General features: G+C 43.2%; 1 protein-coding gene across 1 annotated transcript in view; it reads right to left on the bottom strand.

Annotated features, from left to right (window-relative positions):
- KCNIP4 (potassium voltage-gated channel interacting protein 4) overlaps positions 1 to 16,653 on the bottom strand; it is a 449,700-nt gene that overhangs the window by 231,918 nt on the left and 201,129 nt on the right. The gene's annotated exons all lie outside the window — the stretch shown is intronic.

Below are 16,653 nucleotides of genomic sequence, written 5' to 3'. Positions count from 1 at the left end.
GTTAAAATAGGTTTTAGAGTTCTAAAATGTGCCTTTACAAGTCTTTATTGAATGCTTGTAAGTTACTGCATATATTAATCTCACTTATAACATCTATATCCCACATTGTAAAATAATATTTGAGCATTTGTGTTTGTAATTCCTGTTTGGTGATTTACACAGTTACAGAGAAGAAGACATGAATTCATGTGAAATACTTGCCTCCAACAGAAGGTGTTTGGGCCTTTTCTGTTGGGCAGGACCTTCAACAGAAGAATAAATATTGCTGAACATCAGAGAACAAAAGACTTTGTTGATTGCTCTCAGTTGCGTCCTCCCCACCACGAAGAAGAGACATGCAAGTGAATTCCTCCCATCAGCTGAGCTGGCAGCTCAGAGAAGTGGGGGGAAAATGACTAAAAATCTTTATGTTGCTTGGACCCTGAAGAACAAGGTTTTCTAGGCATAAGCAAGAGATTCATCTGGGTTAGCCTTATGGGACACGTAGAGCTTGCTTGTTATATTACTGTGATGTTGCACCCTATAAGGCTTTATGGAAATATGCTTATAAATGTATATATGACATCGCTGGAATATGTTTTAAGCTACATATGCCAGGTAACATATCTCTGTAAAGGGTATGATCTACTGAATCTATTCATCCTATTTGTATGCACGTATCATTTTTGTATTCGAACTTATGAATAGTGGCTGTGTACTGGTTTGATTTTAAGTAGCCTTAGTAAGGCATTTGGGCAGCTTATTTAGAAAGGAATTTGCAAGTTAAGTGTCCAATCAAGAAACACTTAATGGATAATTCAGAGTAGCAGCTGTGTTAGTCTGTATCCACAAAAAGAAAAGGAGTAATTATGGCACCTTAGAGACTAACAAATTTATTTGAGCATAAGCTTTCGTGAGCTTTCAGCTCACTTCATCGGTTGCATCACGAAAGCTTATGCTCAAATAAATTTGTTAGACTCTAAGGTGCCACAAGTACTCCTTTTCTTTGAATGGACAATGGATCTTGGAAGGATCCAATCCACATAAGAAGTCTACTTGAGAACGTTCAAGGAGGTATATGAAGCATGGCTGCTACCTGTAAGTTCTGAGTCATGCATGGACATGTGACTTGCCCATGTGACTCCAAAACTCCATCTTGTAGCTGGAATTCTACACAGAGGAAGGAGGGGTATCCACCCATAAGAGAAAGTCTATTTAAATCCCTGGGAGACCCCTCCATTTTGTCTTCAGCTGGCTCAAGAGATAGCATCTCCACCCCCAAAGGATACCTGAAAGAAACTGGAACAAAGGACAGTAACCCCGGGGGTTTGAGTGATTGCTGGACCCAGACTAGAAGGAGGCTAGTCTGTAAAAGAATCTTACTGGAACATCTCTGAGGGTGAGGTTTCATCTGTAATCACTTTCTTACTATATTAGGCATAGACTTGCGTGTTTTATTTTATTTTGTTTAGTTTGGTAATTTACTTTGTTCTGTCTGTGACTACTTGGAACTACTTAAATCCCACCTTTTGTATTTAATAAAATCACTTTTTACTTATTAATTAACCCATAGTATGTATTAATACTGGGGGTGGGGTGGGAGAAACAGCTGTGCATATCACTCTATCAGTGTTATAGAGGGTGAACAATTTATGAGTTTATCCTGTATAAGCTTTATACAGGGTAAAACAGATTTATTTGTGGTTTGGACCCCTTTGGGAGTTGGACATCTGAGTGTTAGAGACAGGAACACTTCTTAAGTTGCTTTGAGTTAAACCTGCAGCTGTTAGGGGATGTGGTTCGGGTCTGGGTTTGTAGCCAGCAAGAGTGTCTGGCACAACCAGGCAGGGTTCTGGATTCCCAAGCTGGCAGGGAAGGCAGGAGTAGTCTTGGCACATCAGTTAGCAGCCCAAGGGGGTTTCTGTGATCCAACATGTCACAATTACCTTTTAAAACTTAAGACTTTAAATCGTTTGTGTGTGTATGTATACCTGCTTTAACCTTGTAAATAACTCTCTAATTTCCTTTTACCAATAATAAATCTTTAGACAGTTTATTATAAGATTGGCTACAAGCTTTGTCTTTGATATGCTGTAAGATGCAATTGACTCAGGGCAACTAACTGGGCCTTTGGGAATGAGAGTAACCTGAATATTACTGTGATTTTTTTGATGTAAGGGATCATCTATCACAAAGGCAAGATTACCTGGGTGGCAAGATAGACCACAGTGCCCAAGGGACTGTCTATGACTCCATGTTAAGGCTGCTATAGTGCTGAGGAGTTTACTCTTGATATTTGGTTGGTGAAATCTAAGTAAAGAACTCACAGCTGATTTGGGGTTTGTGCCCTGCTTTGTGTCAGTCTGCCTTGAGGTTGATACTCATGGCCTTCAGCCACTGCAGGACAGCTTGACATCATCACACATACTTTTTCTCCCTGCAAACACCCCATCCTCATTCAGGATAGAAGAACAAGAGGACAGAATTCAGATGAGACAGGGAAGTTTAAAATTGGCATTTCCTAACTTTCAAGTGCTTGATTTTGTAATCTAACATTTTTGTAGATGCAATATTACATAAGACAAACACAATCAGCTTGGATATTTCTAATCAAGAGCTTACTCCATTTAAGGTATGATACAGTTCAGTGAGAGTATATAGTTAAACTGTCTTTGTCTAAAGTACTTTCTTTTAATCATGTGAAGATGTGACAAAGATATTGTGGAGTATATCATTCAGACAGCTGCAACCCTGGTAGTAAATAATGCTCAAACATTTTTCTCCTACATAGTGTGTAAGTAATACATAAAGTGGGCAATGTGAACCATGAATTAGAAATGACAAAAAAAATTTGTTATTAATATACAATACTCCAGAGAAATGATGTGTAAGTAGCACAGAAAACCTTTAGCCCGCTTGTGTGTGCCTTGTGTGGTACACAAGGTGGAACACAGTTGAATCATTACTTCAGTGGGAATTGCATGTACTCTGCAGCTCTGAAACTCAGGATATATGGGTCTTAAAAAGTTGGGCACTTAAAAACACGAGGCACACAAAATTAGTGAAATGTGACCTTAGTCATTACTTCTTTTCTCTTGTACGGTTGGCACTCAATAACTTCATCATTTCTATAGGAACTATCATGTGATCTCACAAACAGAGTTACAGCAGAATATTTAATATGTAAGATATTAAATCAAGATTAGTATTCTTAAAGATGTAGTAAAGATTGCATATTGAGTGCTGTTAAATGTAGCAGGGCAAACAAAGGAAAGGTTTTCTACTGTATGATCATCCTTAATGATGTAAGAGTTTAATTTTTCTTGCATTTACTGACAAACACCAGTGATCTAGTTTACAACAATAGAAAAATAATCCATATTAACCAATGCCTTTTTTGTACAAGATGTAATCAAAGCATCTGTTAAACATCAGTGAAGATCTGTTTGCATAGGTTACAAAGGACCGAACTGAATACTTTTTCTAATTTCTGGAATATTTCCCAATTGGAGAACAAAAAGTCAAACAAGATTTATATTTTAATTGTATTGAAACTGCTCAGGAATCTAGACACATAAGCAATTGGCAATACATAAAAGATGACAGACTGATGAAAGGGTTATCTGATGTTTACATTTTCCTTTAGAATTAATAGCAAACTCTGTCATCCAAGCTGTAGTAGCTTTTACTGTGCCTGCAGTTGCACTATGTAACATCTTAAGTTTGCTATGTCTCCATAATGCCTTTTTGCCAATTTGCAAATCCACTTATAATGAATACCATGTATGAATCTTAACTTGTAAAGTCAGATGAAAAATCCTCCATTATATTGGGTGATCAGAAATTTTTCCCTCCATATTTTTCTCTGTTAGCCAGTCATCAATCCAATTAAAACTTTCCAGCTAACTGATCAGAGCACCCTTGTTTTCCATTCTGCACCATTGCAGTATCACCAGCCATGCCAGCTGCTCCTGCTGATGCAGTCAGCAGTTCCATTTATTCCTCAACATGTTTAATTCCATCATTTGCTTGTGCAGCATAGTGAAGACAAGCTGGTTGTGCTGCCTCATGTGCTGATCATGAAAGACAAAAAGAAACCCATCTTCAGACAGTTCAGGTGTGTAAGATCTGACAGATTAACCCAACCTACGAGATAGGACAAATGTGTCACATAATTTATAATCATCTTTATCAGAGAGTAAGATTTCAATGGTGTTCATCACCTCCATATCTGAGCGCCTTACAAACACTAGCGAATTAAGCTTCAGAACAGTATCTTGGGAAGAGCGGAGAATAAAACCCAAGTCTCTTGACTCCAAAACCTGTGCCCATACTCATTCCTCACCTCCGAGATACATTGGTTGCCAAACAACAAGTGAATGTGCTACAAACATTCAGATTCACAGGGAAAAAAAAACTCGAACTGCTTTTTAAGAACATTTATATTGTTATGGCAAAGTGCTAATGGCTTGCACATTAAGGATACCAATGTTTTCAGTGAAAGAGTAAAGATGTCATGCAACAACTGTCCGAAGAGTGTATTAAGGGTCACATGAGACATTGCAAACCATCTAAACCATAGGCTGCAATTCCCATGGTCTCTCGCAGACGAAAGGATGCCAACAATCTAATGCATAACTAAACAGTGAAAACTCCTAAATGGCTACAAGCCCATGATTATGCCTTATTCAAATTAAATGTTTTTCTTTTTTCTAATTAAAAGACTTACACTAAAAGTGTGAAATCATAAAGAAAGTAATTTATTTCAAATTTAAGACAAGTGAAAACCTGCAAATGGCATGGAAGAAATGCCTTGCCTACATGAACACTTAGTTTGTGGCAAGCTGGAATGTAAATCTACCTTGCACTAGCCTGCTGCATGCTAAGGTTATGCCTATACAGCAATTAAACACCATGGCTGAAGCATGAAGGGATATACGAATATTTGGCATGTAAATACCTTGCAACACCATCTACAAAAAAGTGCCATGCAAATGCCTGTTCTCACTTTCAGGTGACACTGTAAATAAGAAGCAGGCACCATTATTTCCTGTAAATATAAACAAACTTGTTTGTCTTAGTGATTGGCTGAACAAGAAGTAGGACTGAGAGGACTTGTAGGCGCTAAAGTTTCACATTGCTTTGTTTTTGAGTGCTGTTATGTTACAAAAAAAGCTACATTTATAAGTTGCACTTTCCTGATAAAGAGATTGCACCACAGTACCTGTATGAGGTGCATTGAAATATACTATTTCTTTTATCTTTTTTACAGTGCAAACATTTGTAATGAAAATAATATAAAGTGAGCACTGTACACTTTACATTCTGTGTTGTAATTGAAATCAATATATTTGAAAATGTAGAAACAAAATATTTATAATATAGTTAAATTGGTATTCTATTAGTGTTTAGCAGTGCAATTAAAACTGTGATTAATCATGATTAATTTTTTTTAAATCGACTTAATTTGTCTTGAGTTACTCCCTTGAGTTAACTGCAATTAATTGACAGCCGTAGTGCTTATACTGATACAGGTTATTTTGCTTTGCTGAAAATCTACTGACATAATGCATCCTATACAAGTATAACTGTATCTACGCTAGGACTTTTATCAGCTTAATTATGTCAGGAAAAAAAAATCACACCTATAAATTTCAAAGTTATGCCATTAAAACATTAAGTATAGACCAGGCCTCATCAGGATAGCTGCTCCTTATCAAGGAAAGTTACTTCTGTATATAGCAGACATTAGCATTGAATACTACACTGTGGTGTTTCTGCTCTAAAATCATTAATTTTGGTCAACCAGTTGCGAGAAACTTCACCCTCTTCTTTTTCCTCCCCCTTTATTTTTGTATGAGAAGATCCTAAGAAAATTCTATCCAAAAATCTCAGCCAAAGCAATATTATTTGCACAATTAAATCACACAGAAATTAGAAAATGCAAAGTTACAGTTTAACATTGTATCTAATTTTCAGGGAGTAGTAAAAGAGATGAGCATCTGATGGGCCAAGGAGAAAAAGTTAGGAATAAGAGAGGAAGAAGCTGAAGTTGTGAGGGAGGCATGAATGGGAGAAGAGAAATAGTGGAGAGCATAGGAAGGAAGAGGAAAGGACCAGGAGAGGCAGATAGCCTGGGAGATACTATGATTGGACCACTGTAACCCTTTGTACATTATACATACTCCATGTATCCTCCATCACGACAATGGAACCATGTCCACTCTAGCTGGTACTTCTAGAAATCATGATATTGGCATTCAATATGAACAAACTGAAAACAGTATAAAATTAGCAATTGTCAATTGTTAGTATCTGTAGAACATACAAACAGAGATAAAAGGCTATGCTTGTTGTGTGGGTGAATGAAAAGGACATCAATTAATGGCCTACTGGGATCAGTGTCAGTCACTCAGATTTATAAAAAACTAACCACCATCCTACATGCCACTCTCTTGTTTATAGATGTACAGAGAAAACTGAAAACACCGCATCTGCCCCTTAGAGACCTGAACCATCTATAGCCTCAAAATGTTTCCCTGGCAGCCTAATGAAGAAGAGTAACCTCCCAAGACACTTATTTACAGGAACATAGTTGTGCATTTGTGTTTTGGCTCTCTAGGAGCAGCCATCTTCTCTTAGCTGGCAGCAGCATGCATTGATTTAAATCAAAGTGACTAAAATCACCCATTCTAAACATGATTTAAATCAGTAAGCAGGAAATCTTAATTTAAATCCATTTTAATCATGCTTTGCATTCATACTGTTTAGTTATTTTTCCTAAAGACAGATTGGTTGATTGAGTCTTATTATTGAGTTGATTTTCAATTAAATAGAGTCTTTACATCAAATTTAATACTTAAAGAAAAACCCACATCTATACATATTTATTTAGGCAATTATATAGCTTACCTTATATTTATTCAAATTCTTAATTTTTACATTTCTATTAGGATAGAAAATGGTGACTAATGCATTTCTTAGTTACTGATGTAAGCAGTGTCAGGATGAGCTCCACCCTGACATCTGGTGGTGAGGTGTGGCAAGTTGTGGAAAAGAACTTCAGGGGCCGATGTCATTTGCATAGGCACACCCACCACGCCTAGAATGAGACCATAGCTGCTCAAATGGTCACTTTGGCTGCTGTGGGATCCCCAGCGTCTCTGTTATTGGGGCAGGAAGAATAAATTGTTATTACCCTGATTATGGGAACTGTGCTTGGAACTGTACGTGGCCTTTTGTTATGATGGAGGGATTCACCATCAACTAAGTAGCACTCGCTAGGCAAGGGTCATGGGTTCCAAAACTGTGTGAATAGAGAGAGGCTGGGGACAAGTATTAATACTTGGTGGCATGGGCCCCTTGGTGAGGGCCTTACATGCTAATTGCACTTCCTTCTCTCTTCACTGTGGAATATCAGAGCTAATTTTGATTTCATTAGAAGTCTAGTTATAGGCTGCTGAGCTCACTTTGGGCTGACAGTGCACCAGCACTGGGGCTCCCCTACTACAAGCTGAATTCACCTAAGAGCTGAAATCACTGAGTGTTGTGTTAAGTAGTGGGGGAGCCTGAAGATATATTGTGGAGCAGTTTGTGGCACGGCTGGTGAAGCAGTTCAACGCGGAGCAGTGTGTGGATGGCAGGAGCTGCTTGTGGGTCGTGGAGCTGAGCGAAGGAGTTCGTGGGGCAGCTGGTGGAGCGGAGCACAGCTGAGCGAAGGAGTTCGTGGGGCAGCTGGCGGAGCGGAGCGCAGCGGAGCGAAGGAGTTTGTGGGGCGGCTGGCGGAGCGGAGCGCAGCGGAGCGAAGGAGTTTGTGGGGCGGCTGGCGGAGCGGAGCGCTGCTATGGAGCTATGGGGCGGTCAGCTTCAGATCATGTAAGGTGCCTCTTACCCCCGTCCCATTTCCACCCAGGTTGGGAGGTAAAGCTCCGCAGATAAACTTTCGAACTCTGGGGCTGCCCTGACCAGGGACAGAGACTTTTGGGGCATTGGACTTTTGGGACTTTGGGTGATTTGGGGTTGCTGGACTCAAGAACCAAAGGGAAAAGGGCATGCCCCAATTTGCCTGGGGTGGGTTTTTTTTGCTCATGGGTTGTGTTATGAATCCTGTTGGTGGTGTTTCCCCAACATAATGCCACATTGTTTCTCTCTGTTATTAAAAGGCTTTTGCTACACTCAGGCTATGTGCTTGCGAGAGGGGAAGTATTGCCTCTTGGAGGCGCCCAGCGGGGGTGGTATATATTTGTCCCAGGTCACTGGGTGGGGGCTCGAGCCGGTTTGCATTGTGTTATTGGAATGGATCCCCTAGATATTGAACCCGGCCCTTGTTGCTGCCAACTCTGACGGGCAGAAGGGTTACACTATGATGATTAAAAGTTTTATTTGGGATTTTGTGCCAAAAGTCTATTTGGATGGAAAACTTAATTCAGTTAATGCACAAAAACATTTTAAAGTTGTTTTTATTAATTAATACTACTGTAAATGTGTTGGATATATAAGGAAAAAAGGTTTATCAAAACATGTTTTGCATTTAAAACTGATTTACAAAACGAAGGAAGTACTATCTGGAGGAAGTGAACTGATCTGATTGTTTCTCACTAGCGGGTCCTTCAGGAGTTTAGAACTAATAGATCTCATCCTCATACTTAGTTTTATTCACAGACTGGAAGAGGAAAACAAACTTTCCTAACTATTCAGGTCCCAATGATCTCTTGATTTTTTCTGTGTCTGCACTGTCAAGACTATACCTGCATAGCTACACCAGCACAACCCCATAGCATACATGCAGCCTACACCAATGGAAGAGGTTTCTCTGTCAGTACAGAAACACTATCTCCCTGAATCAAGTTAGCTACATGGACAAAAGCATTCTTCCATTGACATAGCAGCATCTAGAGTAGGGATTAGGTTGGCATAGTTATGTCAGTCAGGGGTGTGTTTTTTCACACCCCTGACCTATGTAGTTATATCCATCTAACATTTAAGTTTACGCCAAGCCTTTGAATGAAGAGAGGGTTATTCACCTTGTGCAGTAACTGAGGTTCTTTGAGATGTGAGTCCCTGTGGGTGCTCCAATTTAGGTGTTTGTGCGGCCTGCACCTCTAGTCAGAGAATTTCGACAGCAGTACCTGACTGGGCCACACATGCGCTCTCCCCGTCTCGCACCTGGAGCAGCAATTAACTAGTGGAAATGGTCCTGTTCCAGTACGAGCCAAATAAAATTCCTGTGCCTAGGGTGTACAGTAATATAAAAATATGACTCTTGCAGGTTGAGGGCTGCAAACCAATCCTCTTGTTCCAGTGCTGGAATGATTGGAGCTAATGTAACCATCCTGAATTGTTGTTTAGCTTTGTTTAGCTTCCTGAGATCAAGGATGGGTCTCCAGCCTCCACACTTTTCGGGTTAAAAAATAATGGGAATAGAAGCCCTTCCCTCTGATGTACCAGAACTGGATCTACAGCACCAAGTTGTAGGAGATGCTCCAGGAAGGGCTTGTGAGAGGGGTTCCTGAAGAGAGACGGAAAGGGAGGGTGGGAAGGAGAGGAACTCTGAAGCACAGCTGGTCTTGATGATTTCCAGTACCCATCTGTTGGAAGTAATGGTCCGCCAGTTTGGATAGAATGGTATCAGATGATTGGTAAAGGGATGGTTGGTGGGAGGAAATGTTAGCAGCAAAAGTTGGTGGAGGTCTGGCAAGCCCTCGACCAAACCTTCAAGTCTGCTGTTTATGGGTTGATTGTTGAGATATTGTGTGTTGGGAAGAGCTTGGTCTGCATCTGGGAGGTCTCTGTCTATGCCTCTGGTTATTATGTTTTCTTGGCCGCTGTGTGTACAGGGCCTGTCTGGCATGCTGTGATGTATAATACCTACTCTGTTTTTATTTTGTTGCAGGTGTATAGATGCCAAGAGACCTGAGCATGGCCCTTGAATCTTTCAATGAATGGAGCAACTGGTCAGTCTTGGTGGTGAACAGTTTTGGACCTTTGAATGGATGGTCCTCTACCGTGGCTTGGACCTCCCTAGGGAAGCCCGACAGGTGAAGCCAGAAGGCCCGGCACATTACTATGGCAGTAGTGATGGTACTTATTACCATGTCAGCAGAGTCCAAAGAGGCTTGGAGGGCAGTTCTAGCCAAGAGGTGGCCCTTGAAAATAGAAATGTAAACTGCTCTCTTTTGTCCTCTGGTATGTAGTCAAAATTAGAAAATTTGGAATAGTTTATATGGTCATACTTCACCATAAGTGCTTCATAACTAGCAATCCAGAAGTGTAGCGTCACTGATGAACAGGGCTTGCGGTCAAGTCCAGTCTTTTCCACTCTTTATCATAAGGGGTGGTCCTTGAGTAATGCTGTTTGTCCCATTTGTTAACTGCATCGATTACCAATTATTTTGTCTGAGGGTGTGTGACAAGAAATTCCATCCCTTTTCAAGGGACATAATGTTTTTTGTCCACTCTCTCTCTCTCACATGTGGGTGGGATGATTGCAGGGGACTGCCAGATGTTTGTGGTGGGTTCCATGATTGCTGAGTTAATCGGAAGGGCAACCTTGGAGGAGGTGGATGTGTGAAGTATGTCCAAGAGTTCGTGACGTGACTCGGAGACCTCCTCTAGGGTTATCTGGAGCATCTCTGCTATTCTTTTGAAGAGCTCCTGGAAAATCCTGAAATCATCTCCAGCAGTAGGTATAAGGGGCATAATAGTCTCATCTGGAGAGAATGAAGTGCAGGAGCTGTCTCCTGAGCTAAGACTTTTTCTGTCTCCTCAATGCTCTGTTTGGGAGGGACAGCTGGTGGCACTGTGGGTCATGGTGCAGCGTGCCAATGTACCTCCATGGTTCCACTTAGGGGCCCTAGTTTAAAATGGCCTATAAGCTGCCCATGGATCCCAGAATACCCACTGAAGTGGGAAGGGCATAGTGGGGCCCCCCCAGCGGTGACCATGCCACCCTTGAAATTCAGACCTGGAAGGAGGCTTAGCGCACTCCTGATGTGCAGACTGAACACTGCCTTGCACAGGTGAAGTGTTGGGAGGAGAAAACCCCCACTTTGTCATTTTCATCCTCCCCGGTAGAGAAAGGAGAAGTGGCTGTCGGTGGTGGAGTGAGCAGTAGCGAAAGTGCTGACGTAGTATTGGTACTGAGGAGAGGTGATTCTGGTTCCAGGGCAGTTTTCAGGTCCTTCACAGCAAGAAACTGTTGAGGCTGTGGTATCAATGGAAGTTCCTGTGTGAAAGGCAAAATAGGAAACTGTGGCGGTACCAGTAGGAAAGGAGCAGACAGAGAGCATGCCAAGGATGGTGTGGCAATCTGAGGTGCAGTGTCTGTGCTATTCAATGTAAGGCCAGCAGCTGGTGCTGTTACCTTTTGTACTGCAGAGTCACTCTGCTCAGAGCACTTTGTCTGTGCTGCAGGTGCCAAGGTGGAGGAGGTGGTCTTCTGCCTGCCTTCCTTCTTAGAGCCTGCCTGCCTACGGCCTGCGGCTGTGACGGTACCGCCGATACTGGAGGTCCCTGCTGACTCAAAGGTACTAAGCCGAGGCACAGTCAGTACCGATGTGGTGGACAGAGTCCGGGAATGTTTCCTCTTTGACGTGATCTTGGTAGGGGGAGCGTTAGCTCACCTCTTTCCACGTCCTTTAGGAGACAGGTCCTTTCCTTTCAGGGTGAAGGAGTGGGGTCTGTCGGAAGCTGCCTGTGTTGATAGGGTGGCAGGAGAAATTTGCGAGCTTGGGTCTGAGGTGGGATAGAGGGACTTCTCCATTAGGATAAGTTTCAGTTTTCCTTGTGTGGGTCTTAAAATTGTGGCAACGGGTGCACTTCTGGGGCACAGGAGTTTCCCCCAGGCACCGGACTCATTGCAAGTGTCCATCAGACAGCAGAATCACCTCACGACAGGAGAGGCAGCATTTAAAGCCAGGCGAACCTGGCAATCTGAGGAAAAGTAACATCCCTTAAGGGGACGAAAGGAAAAAAAAAATGTCTTCTTAAAACTTAAAAGGGGAGAAAAAGAAATAAAGGGCTCTTAAATAACTAAGCTAACTACACTTAACTAATCTAACTAAAATAAATCTCAGGTAAAGTGAGCGAGCACACCGCTGGAGCTCTGACTCGGACCAAGGGCAGTTGAGAAGGAACTGGGAGATGAGGGGGCCGCACGGCACTTGTTAATTGCCGCTGCAGGTGCAAGACAGGGAGAGTGCATATGCGGCCCAGCCAAGTACTGCTGTCAAAATTCTCTGACTAGAGGCACAGGGTGCGCAATCACCTAAAGTGGAGCACACACAAAGACTCCACTCAAAGAAGAGCTAAACTAGTTGAATAAATTTAAATGAAGAAAATGCTCTTTCTGTACCTGCAGAAGAGGCTACTGCTGTCAAAACCTGGTTTAGCACTTCAGCAAACTCCTGGAGCTCAGCCAATGACTTCCACTAGTTCAGTGGTTTGATTTTCTTCAACATTTCAGCAACAAGTACTGCATATTTTTTTTAATTTAAAGTGATTTTAATATATTATAGTGAGTTTAGGCCTTAACATAGGTTGTCAAAATTTAATTTTAAATACAGGTTTGTTTTTAGGGTAAATCTACTTTAAATTAAACAAAAATCCAATTCAAATTTTAAAAAATCCATTTTATTATAATTATAGACTTTTAATCCACCCTTGCTGGCAGCCAGAGGAACATCAGCCATTAACAGCACCTCCTACTCTTATAAGCAATTTCGGTATTCTCCACCAGGGAAAGTATGAGCAAGCAAAGAACTCTACCATGTGATTCAGAAAATAAATGAGATGAAAGAATAGTGATGTGGTTGTTAGTACACAAAGAAACACTACAACTATGACCATTTAGGTTGCGGAGAGAAGCTTGAGGATCTAAGAAACATTCTTGGTGAGCATTAGGGTTAGGGTTAGTGTGCAACAAGAGTGATGTAGTGGTGGGAGTCTGCTATAGACCACCGGACCAGGGGGATGAGGTAGATGAGGCTTTCTTCCGGCAGCTCACGGAAGCTACTAGATCGCATGCCCTGATTCTCATGGGTGACTTTAATTTTCCTGATATCTGCTGGGAGAGCAATACTGCGGTGCATAGACAATCCAGGAAGTTTTTGGAAAGCGTAGGGGACAATTTCCTGGCGCAAGTGCTAGAGGAGCCAACCAGGGGGGGCGCTTTTCTTGACCTGCTGCTCACAAACCGGGTAGAATTAGTGGGGGAAGCAAAAGTGGATGGGAATCTGGGAGGCAGTGACCATGAGTTGGTTGAGTTCAGGATCCTGACGCAGGGAAGAAAGGTAAGCAGCAGGATACGGACCCTGGACTTCAGGAAAGCAGACTTTGACTCCCTCAGGGAACGGATGGCCAGGATCCCCTGGGGGACTAACTTGAAGGGGAAAGGAGTCCAGGAGAGCTGGCTGTATTTCAAGGAATCCCTGTTGAGGTTACAGGGACAAACCATCCCAATGAGTCGAAAGAATAGTAAATATGGCAGGCGACCAGCTTGGCTTAACGGTGAAATCCTAGCGGATCTTAAACATAAAAAAGAAGCTTACAAGAAGTGGAAGGTTGGACATATGACCAGGGAAGAGTATAAAAATATTGCTCGGGCATGTAGGAATGAAATCAGGAGGGCCAAATCGCACCTGGAGCTGCAGCTAGCAAGAGATGTCAAGAGTAACAAGAAGGGTTTCTTCAGGTATGTTGGCAACAAGAAGAAAGCCAAGGAAAGAGTGGGCCCCTTACTGAATGAGGGAGGCAACCTAGTGACAGAGGATGTGGAAAAAGCTAATGTACTCAATGCTTTTTTTGCCTCTGTCTTCACGAACAAGGTCAGCTCCCAGACTGCTGCGCTGGGCATCACAAAATGGGGAAGAGATGGCCAGCCCTCTGTGGAGATAGAGGTGGTTAGGGACTATTTAGAAAAGCTGGACGTGCACAAGTCCATGGGGCCGGACGAGTTGCATCCGAGAGTGCTGAAGGAATTGGCGGCTGTGATTGCAGAGCCATTGGCCATTATCTTTGAAAACTCGTGGCGAACGGGGGAAGTCCCGGATGACTGGAAAAAGGCTAATGTAGCGCCAATCTTTAAAAAAGGGAAGAAGGAGGATCCTGGGAACTACAGGCCAGTCAGCCTCACCTCAGTCCCTGGAAAAATCATGGAGCAGGTCCTCAAAGAATCAATCTTGAAGTACTTGCATGAGAGGAAAGTGATCAGGAACAGCCAGCATGGATTCACCAAGGGAAGGTCATGCCTGACTAATCTAATCGCCTTTTATCATGAGATTACTGGTTCTGTGGATGAAGGGAAAGCAGTGGATGTATTGTTTCTTGACTTTAGCAAAGCTTTTGACATGGTCTCCCACAGTATTCTTGTCAGCAAGTTAAGGAAGTATGGGCTGGATGAATGCACTATAAGGTGGGTAGAAAGCTGGCTAGATCGTCGGGCTCAACGGGTAGTGATCAATGGCTCCATGTCTAGTTGGCAGCCGGTGTCAAGTGGAGTGCCCCAGGGGTCGGTCCTGGGGCCGGTTTTGTTCAATATCTTCATAAATGATCTGGAGGATGGTGTGGATTGCACTCTCAGCAAATTTGCGGACGATACTAAACTGGGAGGAGTGGTAGATATGCTGGAGGGGAGGGATAGGATACAGAAGGACCTAGACAAATTGGAGGATTGGGCGAAAAGAAATCTGATGAGGTTCAATAAGGATAAGTGCAGGGTCCTGCACTTAGGACGGAAGAATCCAATGCACCGCTACAGACTAGGGACCGAATGGCTAGGCAGCAGTTCTGCGGAAAAGGACCTAGGGGTGACAGTGGACGAGAAGCTGGATATGAGTCAGCAGTGTGCCCTTGTTGCCAAGAAGGCCAATGGCATTTTGGGATGTATAAGTAGGGGCATAGCGAGCAGATCGTGGGACGTGATCCTCCCCCTCTATTCGACATTGGTGAGGCCTCATCTGGAGTACTGTGTCCAGTTTTGGGCCCCACACTACAAGAAGGATGTGGATAAATTGGAGAGAGTCCAGCGAAGGGCAACAAAAATGATTAGGGGTCTAGAACACATGACTTATGAGGAGAGGCTGAGGGAGCTGGGATTGTTTAGCCTGCAGAAGAGAAGAATGAGGGGGGATTTGATAGCTGCTTTCAACTACCTGAAAGGGGGTTCCAAAGAGGATGGCTCTAGACTGTTCTCAATGGTAGCAGATGACAGAACGAGGAGTAATGGTCTCAAGTTGCAGTGGGGGAGGTTTAGACTGGATATTAGGAAAAACTTTTTCACTAAGAGGGTGGTGAAACACTGGAATGCGTTGCCTAGGGAGGTGGTGGAATCTCCTTCCTTGGAAGTTTTTAAGGTCAGGCTTGACAAAGCTCTGGCTGGGATGATTTAACTGGGAATTAGTCCTGCTTCGAGCAGGGGGTTGGACTAGATGACCTTCAGGGGTCCCTTCCAACCCTGATATTCTATGATTCTATGATTAATAAAAACTAACAGTGTGTTACTGTTGGCCTTTCAGATAAAACTGGAATTAATATTTTCTCATAGCCAGTTCCACACAGGCTCCCAGAAGTGGTTTAGCGAAAATAAATGGAAAACAGGAGAAGACTGACTATATGACGAACTGTTCAAAAAGAATCTTCCTACAGGGGTAAAATTATTTCTTAATAAGTAACTTCTCAGGACCCAAGAAGTACAAAACTAATAGATTTAACGAATGTTAAAAAGAGTGCATACCCGTAAGCTCTCACTTCCCTTGACATAACTTAAAATACAACTCAAATAATATGGTAAGTGCAGCAGTACTTAGCTATTGTCCTGAATAGGTCAAAAGGGAATCAATTTTTTGTGCTCATCACTTACTCTTTGTAAGTATAGTAGGGTGATCACCCACGCTGCCCGGAAGGGCTTAAGACAGCCCAGGAGTGGACTGTGGCTGGGGGCAAGTAGCTCCCAGGCCAATTGGGGGAAGTAGGCACAGCTGTGGCCACACCCCAAACAGACCACAGCTGGCCCTTATAAAAGGGCTGTGAGCCAGATGCTTAGACAGCATCTTCTCTAGCTGTGGAGAGTACCAGGGTACCTGAGGTGAAGCAGGGCTGGGGAAGGCTAGAGGAGCTGGGAGGCTCCAGGCTGGAAAAGCCCCAGGCTGCAGGCTTAAGACAGGGTACTGGGGTTGTAACAGGGCAACTCAAGTGTATGGGGACTGTTGCCCCCTTACTAACAATCAGTGGGGGTTTTTTAGTTGCTAGCTACCAGTACTAAAAAGGGGGATGGGTTGATGGGGAATCAGGACCCTGAGACTGATAGCCTGCAGGAACAATGGGGAAAGGCCAATACTCCAGGTCAGCCTGAATGACATGGCGGGCAGGCTAATCAGGGGAGTCAGGAGGCTAGGGAGGTCCTGTCCTCCTTGTGAGCTGGATTTGCCTGGGTCAGACAGAGTGGGGCTGAGCTAAGGAGAAAGCAGGGTCCAAAGCTAAGCCGGGGAGCAGAGCTGTGCCAGATCCAGAGGGATCAGAAAAGCAGCCCAGAGAGAGCAGACCTAGTCCTGGGAGCAGAGCTGCAGCCCCAAAGCCAGAGGCACAGCCCAGAGAGAGCAGACTTGCCCTGGGAGCAGAGCTGGAGCAACCAGAGGCAGAGGGGCTAAAGAAGCAGCCCAGGGAGCTGGAGGCAGAGCA

Source organism: Eretmochelys imbricata, chromosome 4 (assembly GCF_965152235.1).
Source record: "Eretmochelys imbricata isolate rEreImb1 chromosome 4, rEreImb1.hap1, whole genome shotgun sequence".
In the NCBI taxonomy this organism is placed as follows: Eukaryota; Metazoa; Chordata; order Testudines; family Cheloniidae; genus Eretmochelys; species Eretmochelys imbricata.
This window is presented reverse-complemented; position numbering and strand designations above follow the sequence as displayed.